Source organism: Plecotus auritus (assembly GCF_963455305.1).
Source record: "Plecotus auritus genome assembly, chromosome: 3".
Taxonomy (NCBI): Eukaryota; Metazoa; Chordata; class Mammalia; order Chiroptera; family Vespertilionidae; genus Plecotus; species Plecotus auritus.
In genome coordinates, this window is record NC_137772.1 from 65927272 (window position 1) to 65937348 (window position 10077).

The following is a 10077-nucleotide window of genomic DNA, read 5'->3' on the forward strand; positions in this document are numbered from 1 at the left end:
CCATTCAGTGATACTATAAACTGGTCTGAAAGATATGGCAAGAGAACAGCTTTCTACACCCTGTTCTCTCATGTTCTCTGTCTTCCCAGGATCTATAGGCCTGCAAGGGTTAATGGGGCAAAAGTTGTCTCCCTGGTAGGCAGGCACATAGCGGTCAGTGCTTAATGATCCCAGTGCCTTTAAATGGCGTCCATAATTATGGGGTGGAAAGAAGCAAGCACATAACGTCATGAAAAGAACTTGATCTGAAGAATCCAACCAATCTCAATTTGAATCCTGGATCTAGTATTTTCTAAAAGTCACTTAACTGCTTGCAGTCTCAGCTCCCTCATCTGGAAAAAAAAAAAAAAATGGAATAACATCTTATACCCCATGAGATCATTAGAAGTATTTGAGGTTAAGTAGATAAATGGATAGACAGACAAACATTCTCTAGAACAATGCCTAGCATTTCATAAAAAAAAGATATAATGTTTTCAACTCTGTCAGGAGCCTTAATTGGGAATGGATCCTATAGTTACCAAATTTAGAACCCAAAGTAGTTTGAGATTTTAAACAGACACTAGTATAGATCTATCAAAGTTCTGAGGCTACCCAAACCATTGTGTTAATATTAAGTAAATCAGAGATCAGAGCAGTAAATGTTTATAGCAAATACAAGCTCTATTGTGTCTTAGAAGTGAGGAGTGACTCATATGTTGCTGCATGTTCAGACAAAATGGAGTTGAGGAAGAAATCTCTTTTTATCCAGTTAATAAGTAAAGCTTTGGGAAAGAGGTGAAATAGGGGAAGGAAAGGGCCTAGTTTAGCTAAGAATAGGTGGCGTTTCCAGGAATAGGGTATAAGGATCTAAAATGAGAACTCATAGGAACTACAGTAAGAAAGATAAGAAACACCTGGGTTTCTTTTCCTGGTCTGTGCTTGCACAATCTCTAGTCACATGGAGAGGCTCATTCGATCATTTACTCATCTATTCATTCATTCATTCAGTCAGTCAGTCAGTCATTTAACAGGTATTAGTAGGAACTTTGTGCTAAGCACTAAGTGCTGAGAACATAATAGAGAGCACTGTGGTGGGGTAAGCAATCTCTTGAGTGTGTATGTGCTATAAGAAAACACTAGGTTCTGCCCTGGCCGAGTGGCTCAGTTGGTTGGAGCATTGTCCTGTACACCAAAAAGGTCTTGAGTTCAATTCCCATTCAGGGCACATACCTAGGTTTTGGGTTCAATATCTGGTTGGGGTTTGTACCAGAGGTAACCAATTGATATTTCACTCTCACATCAATGTTTCTCTCTCTCTCATCAATAAAAACATATCCTAAAAAAAAAGAAAAAGAAAGAAAACCGCTGTATATAATAAGGGATTTGACTAGGTAATTATCTCTTCCATCTCCAAAACTATGGTTATAAGTGATAAAACTCACTTTGCCAATTTTCACTTTGCATTTTGGCAAAGGTCATCAAACACTCCATTTCCAACATTCAGCACATCTAATATCCCTGAAGGGCTGGCTATCATCTATGTATGCACTTGTATGTACACTTGTCCCCACAAGCCTGCAGACCTAGTCATATATACACATGCCTGGGAGTGGCACAAAGTACTCAGGGAATGTGGACATTAAAAAATTATCTTGGGAAATAATCATGGGATTAAGATCATGCATTAAGGTCAATATGCAAATAATTACATCAAGTATTTACTCTTTTTTATGAGATAACACTAACATATCCTTTAGGGACTAAACATTTTATTTTTTTCTCTTCAATGGTTGATTTTCCTTTATAGCTATAAAATGAAAACTATGAATAATAATGATTTTCAAAAAATCTCAAGTAAATTAAAAAATTGTTTAAATGCTAAAACTACAAGTATCTTCCCCTTGTTGTGTTTGAGTCACTCATTTCAGATACATTGGTCACATTCGTTAAGGCTGAATCTTATTTTATTAAATCCTGAAAATTTATTCTCACATAAGGGTATCTGGAGTTCTGCAAGAGCATTAGAATAAACTCAATCTGTTCTTAAAGTGACAAACTACACGGTTCCTATGTGAACATTGCCCTTCTTCATTCAAAGTCAGATAGCATGAGAGTTGATATGACTCACGGTTTCCCGACACTGGTGGAACTAGTTTACATCTACAGGCCCTTGAATACCATCAGAGATGAATTTGATTCTTCCCAAGTACAAGCAACCTTTAGAAGATCTCATTCTAGATAAGTTTAGCAATAGAATTAGATCAGTCAAAATCAGAAAAAGAGCCGAGAAAGCTGTTTTGTTAATCACCATGTTGTACCTAGACAAGTCAATATTTAAACTTTCTTACACAGATGTTTATACATCAAAGCGGCTTGGTAATGTTAATTTTGGTGAGGAATATCAACATCTTGATGATACAAGGGAACATGTAGAGACATATTTAAAGCACAAAGGAAGCCACAGATAGATCATCAATAGCATGTTATGTGAAGCCCAGGAGGCCAGGTCACATTTCTCTACTTCATTGAAATGTTGCCATTTTTCTCAGCAGTCTCAAATTCTAAAACTATTCTATATGTTCTCCTTTTTTTTTTCTTTTGTTAATCCTCACCCAAGGATATTTTTCCATTGATTTTTAGAGAAATTGCAAGAGAGGGAGGGAGGAGAGAGAGAGAAACAGATGTGAAAGAGAGCTCATCGATTAGTTGCCTCCCGCACTGGCCCCTACTGGGCCAGGGATTAAACCTGCAACTCAGGTATGTACCCTTGGCCAGAACTGAACCTGAGCTCCTTCAGTGGGTGGGTCGATGCTCTAACCACTGAGACACACCAGCCAGGGCACATACTTTTTTAAAAGACCCTGAGTGTTAGAACCATGGTCCAATGTATCTCAATATTTACACAGATAATTAGAATGAGTACATAGAAAGAAAATAGACAATGAAGTCCAATAGAATTACATTAGGACCCTGCTATGTAAATTACTTAATTTTCTTCCACCCAAATTTCTTCATCTGTTAAAAAAAAAAAAAAAAAGATAATGACCTGGGTCTGGGAGGAGGGGGGGGAGGGGAGAAATGAGAAATATCTGTATTACTATCAACAATAAAAATATATTTTAAAAAAATATAAAGAACTAATAAACACTCTAGAGCAAAGACCTATTAGTACAGTTGCTAAGAATCAAATCTCATCATGCTAAGCTTGGAATCACCCTGTAGCAAATGCCCCAACACTGCCCCTGGTAGACACATCCCAGATTCTGTTGCAAGTTCACCACCCTTGGTAGTTGATGCTAAGAGGATGGGTTGTGGTAACAGGATGGCTTTCTTCCACAGTCCATCTGTGGCCCATGCCTTCCTCCCCAATCTCCTAGGCTCAGGTAGTATGAAGGCAGAAACCAGAGCTTAATAATAATAACAATAGTATCATCTCCCTCAGATCCTTTCCGAAAGGAGGGAGTGTACAAATGTAGAAATAAATAAACAAATTGCAGAGCAGGGAGGTGATGACAGAGTGTTATGAAAAGTGAAGAGTGTAGGCTTTGGATTCAGACAGATGTGCCCTCTGCCAATAGTTAGTAGCTGTGTGCTCTCCCATGAGTTTCTTAACCTCCCAGAGCCTTCGTTATTTCATATGGAACAACAATAGCTGCTAGAAAAGGTCATTGCCAGAGACAGAGAAGCATCAATCAGACCGTCAAACCTCAGAGGGGAAAAAGGGGAGGGTGGGGGTAAGGGGGAGAGATCAACCAAAGGACTCGTATGCATGCATATAAGCCTAACCAATGGACACAGACAACAGAGGGGTGAGGGCATGAGTGGGGGGGGGGGGTGGCAATGGGGTGATAAGGACACGTATGTAATACCTTAATAAATAAAGAAAAAAATGTAAAAAAAGAAGACATCTTAAAAATAGGAAAAAAAAGGTTATTGTTAGGATGAAAAGATATCGTATATATGAGATGACAGCCATATTCCCAGACCTGGGCTCTCCTATAAATATTAGTGGGCTTCCAATGGGCACAGATACATTGACCTAAAAGTAGGAAGAAATGCAAAGAGAAGATAGAAATTTAAAGCTTCAAACAGCAAAATAATTGATGTACTACTGGCAGTAGTAGTTAAAAGTTTAAAGGATGGGCAAGGAGTTAACGCACCAGTCTAATACTGATTCAGATGTAGAAAGTGCAGAAAATATGATGTCTTCAATTATGCCATGAATAAAAGAGGAAATGAGAGCTAAGAAAAGACAAAGAGCTACCCAAGACAAAATACATAAAAGTGTGAAAGGGTCATGTATTCAGTTAGCCCTTTAATACTAACCATTAGCAAGTTAAACATAAAAAGAGCATTTATAGTGGAGTGGGTTTTTTTCTGATAATAAAAGTAAAAAACAAATGTCATTTTTGAAAATTTAAGTTCAAAAGAGTAAAAAAAAAAATAAAAAGCACCAAATTCATCTAAAGATATAGCATTCATTTATCCATTTGTTTATTTATTTCACAAATAAACCAGGCACTGTTTCAAGTAACAAAGATCCAATAGGGAACAAAAGAAAAGTCATCACTTCTCAGAAGATTATATGGGGGAGAGTGTAAACAAAGAAAGTATAAATAAGTCACTTGGAAAAGGAGACATATGTAATACTTTAATCAACAAAGAATTAAAGAAAAATAATAATAATCCTAAAATAAACAAATAAATAAATAAATAAAACAAAAGAGGGGGGAAAATGTCACGTGGTGGTAAGTGCTATTTTAAAATGCTGTCCAAGTGGGTAGGGAGAGAAAATATTGGGATAATGCTAGGGTGTATTTATTTTTTTGCATTCAGTAAGTTTATTAGTAATATTGTTATTCTTATATTTTTATGTATTATAAAATATTACAAAATAAGTATATTTTTACTTATTAAAATAAAACATGTAAGTTAATATTAATGTTATTAGGAACCAAGATTTCCAAGTTAAAAAGATAAGAAAAAAAAGACCTAGAATGTTAAACTTTGAACTGAGCTATCAATATAAACTTATGAGATGACACGTAGGCAAATTTCTAAAGCTAGTAAAGGCTCCAGCCCTTCCTGGTGAGGTAAAAGTAGACAGAAAGGCTCAGTGGAAAGGGAGGGTGTTTGGTGCGTATTAGAAACAAAGGGGACTAGTGTGGCTGCAACCAACAGACTGAGGAAAAGAGTGGTAGAGAATGAATTCAAAGAGAGAGCACAAATGCCAATTGGAAAGGCCTTTGCAGGCCAATACATAGATCTGGCTTTTATTTTGGAGGCTTGGAGCAGAAGAGTGACAGGATTGGATATATTTTAAAGGCTCACTCTCAGAAAAGAGCATAGAGGGAGGAAGTGCTGATGGAAAGACCCCAGTTAAGAGACCTCAGCAGTGATCAAGCCGAGACACAATAGAGGCTTGAGCCAGAAAAGCAGTGTAGATGGTGGAAAGTGGTTAGAATCAGACCCGTTAGATTCTGGGTCGTTTGAAAGGGGAGATGAATGGATTTACTGTTGGATTGGCTGTGGGTATGAGAGAAAGAGACAAGTTTAGGAAAGATTCCAGATATTTGACTTGAACAACTGGATGGATGACTTTCCCCTTATTGAGATAAGGAAGACTAGAGGAGGAACAGATTAATTAAAAATTTTGGGTATATAGAGGTCAAGTTTGAGATACCTATTGGTTATCCATGTGGATATGTTTAAAAACATCACTGAGAGTCCTGGCTGGTTTGGCTCAGTGGATAGAGCATCAATCCATAGACTGACGGGTCCTAGGTTCAATTCTGGTCCAGGCCATGCCCCTCAGTTGTAGGCACGTGTGGGAGGCAACCAATCAATGTGTCTCTCTCACATTGATATTTTTCTCTGTCTCTACCCTTCTCTTCCACTCTCTCTAAAAAAAAAAATCAATGGAAAAATATCCCCCTAAGCCTTCCGCCAAAGGTGAGGATTAATAAAACCATTACTGATACATGTATATAATTTATATGTTAATAACAAAGTGAACTCATATACTCTATTCAGTTTTGAAATATCACAGGAGTATTTTTTTTTCTAACCTTAAGTATTCTTTGAGTACATTATTTTTAAACTTCATAATATTCTACTGGTAGATTTTACCATTCAGGAATTTTCACAAATTAGTTTCACATTTATCATTATGATATACTAGTGACCAGGTGCACGAAATTTGTGCACATTAAAAGGGGATTAATTAGAGGAAATAATTTAATATTGCTATTTTCCCTTTCTCTATAATAGAAGTGTCAGAGATGAAACAAAATTAGTAAAATGTATATGAAAACCTTCCTCCTGTCAGAGTCTGGGGCATACCACGGGACCCAGAGTCAAGTCCCTACTCACCCACATGCACCTCAAAATCGCATGAGACCCAGACCTGGCTGCCCCCCCCAAACCATTGGGCTAGATCCAGATCCAGCCAGTCCCACCCTTGTCAAGCCCTGCCAAGCAGGGGGCACAGCCTCAGGTCCCCTGGCCCAGTGCCAGGATGGGGGGGCATGGCCTGAGGTCCCCTAGCCCAAACCGGGGCAGGGGCATGCCTTGAGGTCCTCCATCAAGCCCCACCACGTGGGGGACACGGCCTGAGATCCCCTGTCAAGCCCTGCTGGGTGGGGGGCATGGCCTGAGGACCCCATCAAGCCCCGCCAAGCGGGGGGCACAGCCTCAGGTCCCCCGTCAAGCCCTGCTAGGTGGGGGCATGGCCTGAGTTCCCCTGACCCAGCACTGGGGGTGCACCTTCAGGTCCCCTGTCAAGCCCCACTGGGTGGGGGGAATGGCCTGAGGTCCCCAGTCAAGCTCCACCAGACTGGGGGTGCATTCTGAGGTCCCCCGGCCTGGTGCTGGGGCAGGGGGAGCAGCCTGAGGTCCCCTAGCCCAGCACCAGGACGGGAAGTGTACCTTGAGGTCCCCCATCAAGCCCCGCCGGGCGGGGGGTGTGGCCTCAGGTCCCCTGGCCTGGCACTGGGGTGGGGGGTGCAGTCTGAGGTCCCCCAGCCTGACGCCAGGGTGGGAGGCAGGGCCTGAGATCCCCTGTCAAGCCCCACAGGGGCAGGGGAGGGCATAGCCTCAGGTCCCTGCTGATTGCTCGTTAAGGCTCCTTATGGGAACTTGGCCTCAGTTGTGGGTACAGCCATCTTTGTGACAGCATGATGGTCAATTAGCATATTCCCTCTTTATTGGATAGGATAATGTTTTGACAGCTTCACTGACTATCTCCATGAGGGACACATCCAAATACAGGGTCAAGAGTGTGAAACTTTTAAAACCTTTGGTACATATTAAGTTGCATTCCCAGGAATGTATACCAATTTACAGTCTCACTCATAGGTCTGAGAGTACCTGCTTGCTTAATTGTTCTTTTGCCCAAATTGAAGATGATCATTTTAAGTATATTTCCAGTTTTATAGTAAAAATTATCTATCAATGTTTAATTTGCATTTATTTGAATTTTAGTAAATTGCAACATTTCTCCCTAAGTTTATGTGTGTTTGGGAACTTTTTCTTCTGCATATTATACACTCATATCCTTTAAATTGATCACTTTGGAAATTAACATTTAACATTGAAATGATAACCATAATAGTAGTAGCTAACATGAATTGTGCTAAGTGGTGCATTAAGCAATTGACACATTAATCTTCACAACCTTATTAGTAATACTCAGTGTTCAGAGAAGAACGTTTAGGATTAAAAAGATGAGATGACCTGCTTCAAGTTACACAACTAGTCAGTGCATGAACCGGGATTTGACATTCTGACTCCAGAGCCCACTAAAAGTAATCATAGTTAGTAATTTGAGAAGAGAACAAGTTTGGAGACCATGGAAAAGTTTGAAATGTAAGATCTGAATTTACTCAGGTAAGAATTTACTAGGACAAATAAATCCAGTGCAGAAATGTTATTTTAGCAATTCAACTACTCTGCTTAATTGAATATCTATTAAGGGCAAAGGTTCTCAGAAGACTCTGTGGGGAAATACAAAGAATGTCTTGACAAGCTCATTTCTAGCATGTGAACACTAAGCTTGTCACCCCACATATGGCTGCCCTATTATCAGATGGAAAGATCTGCTAGTTTTGAATGTTACTGAATTATATGTAAACTTTAATCACTATATTTAAGAAGAAATGTTGGAAGAAAATTATGGGGTGCCTAAAAAGATGCTTTTGGAGAGAGAAAAACATCAGTGCGAAAGACACATCGATTAGTTGCCTCCCACCTGGTCAGGGTCAGGATCAGGGATCAAGCCTGCAACTGAGGTACGTGCCCTTGGCTGGAATCGAACCCAGGACCCTTCAGTCTGCAGCCAACAAAACGAGGTTGGGCCCTGGTGACCCTGTGTATCTGGCCCATGGTCCTTGCTCTGCTCATGTCTAACTGCCTACAACACTAAGGCCTGAGAGTCACTGGAGCAACCACGGCCACCTGGGGAGAACCAGAGCTCCTGGTGTGGTGCCCAGAGGCCGTAGCCTCAGATCCCCCCATGCCCATGGGCCTGGAGGTGAAGTTGGGGGTCCTGGTGCTCCTGCTGATGCTCACTCTCATCTGCAGTCTGGTGTCTATCTGTGTGTTACTCCGGCCTGGAGCTAACCCGGAAGCCTCAGCCTTCCGCCAGAAAGCCCTGAGCCTTGTAAGCTGTTTTGCTGGGGGCGGGCAGGAGGGAGTTCTGGCCACCTGTCTCCTGGACCTGCTGCCTGACTACCTGTCTGCCATAGATGAGGCCCTGGCAGCCCTGCAGGTGACGCTCCAGTTTCCCCTACAAGAGTTCATCCTGGCCATGGGCTTCTTCCTGGTCCTGGTGATGGAGCAGATCACACTGGCTTACAAGGAGCAGTCAGTGCCACCACCTCGAGAGGAGACAAGGGCACTGCTGGGAACTGTGAATGGGGAGCCGCAGCACTGGCATGATGGGCAAGGCCTCCCACAGGCAAGAGGAGCTCTGGCAGCTCCCTCAGCCCTGCGTGCCTGTGTACGGGTCTTCTCCCTGGCTCTGCACTCGGTGTTCAAGGGGCTGGTGGTGGGACTGCAGCGAGACCAGGCTCGGGCCATGGAGCTGTGTCTGGCTTTGCTGCTCCATAAGGGTATTTTGGCTGTCAGCTTGTCCCTGAGGCTGCTGCAGAGCCACCTGTGAGCAAAGGCAGTGGCTGGCTGTGGCATTCTCTTCTCATGCATGACACCTCTGGGCATTGGGCTGGGTGCAGCTCTGGCAGAGTGAGCTGGCCCACTGCACCAGCTGGCCCAGTCTATGCTGGAGGGTATGGCAGCTGGCACCTTTCTCTATATCACCTTCTTGGAAATCCTGCCCCAGGAGCTGGCCACTTCTGAGCCAATGATCCTCAAGGTCATTCTGCTCCTATCAGGCTTTGCCCTACTTACTGGCCTACTCTTCATTCAAGCCTAGGGGACTCCAAGAGGGGCAGGGGATATTGGGTACCAGGTGCCTTTGATCCACCTTTCCTCTTCAGGAATAGGGAAGGGAAGTATTGAGAACCAAAAAGTTCTCTGAGAGGTGGGGATGGAGCCTTTGGAACAATTTGACCAATGGGAAACAAGTGGGTAGACAAAAGCCTAGTCCCCAGGCTCAAGGGACAAGGCATGATCAAGTCACCAGAGACATGATCAGGAGACATTAGTACTGGGGAAGATACTGAGTGCTAGAATCGGGCAGACACTACACAGGGACAAACTGACACTGGGGAGGCTAAAGCTGGGCATGGTACCCAAGTGCTTTGGGATGGAAATAGAGAGAACACCGGCCCAGAGTCAGCAGTTCTCTTGTTTCTAGCCCATTTCAGCCCTCTGTCATTTGGAGTAGACCCCTCCTAATTTTCTTAGCTCCTACTCTCACATCTATCTTCTTCTTTCCTTCTCCCAAGACACTAGTGCCAAGTGACCTCTTCCTGCCAGTATTGGTACCTTCTCTGGCTTCTCCAGTTCTGCTCACTCTATTTTTTAAAGTGCCAATTAAGATGCCTCCCTATTTCTCAAAGCACAGTGATGCACTGAGCCCTGCTCAGCACCTCAGTGAATGGGTCTTGTTCCTTATTTTAGTCCCATTCTGGGGTG

The 10077-nt window shown here is 42.4% G+C and overlaps 1 pseudogene across 1 annotated transcript; it reads left to right on the forward strand.

Annotated features, from left to right (window-relative positions):
- Positions 1-2168: 2168 nt before the first annotated feature.
- Positions 2169-9412, forward strand: LOC308244060 (zinc transporter ZIP1-like; annotated as a pseudogene). The gene is made up of 2 exons: positions 2169-2358; positions 8406-9412. The product of its transcript is annotated as a zinc transporter ZIP1-like (transcript).
- Positions 9413-10077: the final 665 nt, after the last annotated feature.